The sequence below is a fragment of the Arachis duranensis genome, chromosome 4 (genome assembly GCF_000817695.3).
Source record: "Arachis duranensis cultivar V14167 chromosome 4, aradu.V14167.gnm2.J7QH, whole genome shotgun sequence".
Lineage (NCBI taxonomy): Eukaryota > Viridiplantae > Streptophyta > Magnoliopsida > Fabales > Fabaceae > Arachis > Arachis duranensis.
Window position 1 is genome coordinate 65,158,018 of NC_029775.3, and position 1,358 is coordinate 65,159,375.

The following is a 1,358-nucleotide window of genomic DNA, read 5'->3' on the forward strand; positions in this document are numbered from 1 at the left end:
AATCTAAACAAAGAGAAAGTAAATTGCAACAATTAATAAAGGAGAAGATGAATTGGAATAAACTGAAATTCAACAGAAAATGAAATTAAAGTGCAGCAGGTTCACAGAAGAACCAAAAGTAAATTGTGGTCTCAGGTCTCAAGAGACTAGGTAGCAGAGCCTAGATCTCTATTTGCCTTCCCAGATCCAAGTTCACAAAGCAATTGACAAGAAATTGAAGAGGAAGTAGTAAAGAGAATGTAAATTGATTCAATTATGCAGAAAGAAAACTAAAGAGTTCTTGAGTGGAGATTGAGACAGAATTTCCTCAATTCTTAACACCCAAAAATCAAAACAAAGAAATTAAAAAGACCCAAGCAAGAACAAGGAAGAAGAGAGATCAATTATCCTCCCCAATTCTCTGAAATCTCGGTTCAGTCTCTCAAGGAAAGTCACAAAAATTCAAAGCTCAAAGAAAGTGCAAAATTTAAAAGCTAAGCCAAAGGTAAGTCCAAAAGGTCCTAATTACATCAAACTAGCTCCTATTTATACACTTTCTATTCTTGGATTTTGGGATTTGGATGGGCTTTTGATTTGGTGAAGAAATGAATTAAAATGGGGATTTAATTTGAATTTTCGGCCCATGAGAAGTTGCTCCCAGGAGGCTGCCCTGCCTTTGCGGAGGGCAGGGCAGGATTTGGAGTGTGGTGCGTTGTTGGTGCGGCGTGGTGCAGCCTTGGTGTGCAGAATGCTGCCCTGCCCGCGCCAAGGGCAGGGCAGGAAAAGTTGGTGCGCCAGAAATTGCCTTGGTGCGCTGTTGGTGCTGCCAGAATCAAGAATTGGTGCGCCATAAATTGCCTTGGTGCATAGGATGCTGCCTTGCCCTCGCGGAGGGCAGGGCAGAAAAATATGGTGCTGCCAGGATTGAGCTGTGATGCGCGCTGGTGCTGCCAGGAGAGTGATTTGGTGCGCCAGAAATGTCTCTTGGTGCGCCAGATCCATGCACCAACAAAATGCTGCCCTGCCCTCGCGGAGGGCAGGGCAGTGTTTCCACTTTGATGTCCCGTGTTCGAAACACGGCTGGAACACACGCTCAATTAATTTCCTTGGTTTCTTGGCACGCACTCAACCTTAGTTCCTTGCTTCTTCCTTGTTCCGTGTTCGATTCTTGTGGCATGCATGGGTGACATTTTTCCTTTGATTTTCTTCCTTGGTGAGCCCGATACTGCCCTTGTGGAGGGCAGGGCAAGGTTCTCTTCTTCTTGGTTCCAAGGCACACTTTTGTGCTCTGCCCTTGTAGTGGGCAGGGCAGAGTTGCCTTCCTTGCTTGGTTCCCTTATGTTGCCCTCCTAGAGGGCAGTGTGCCCTTGTGGAGGGCA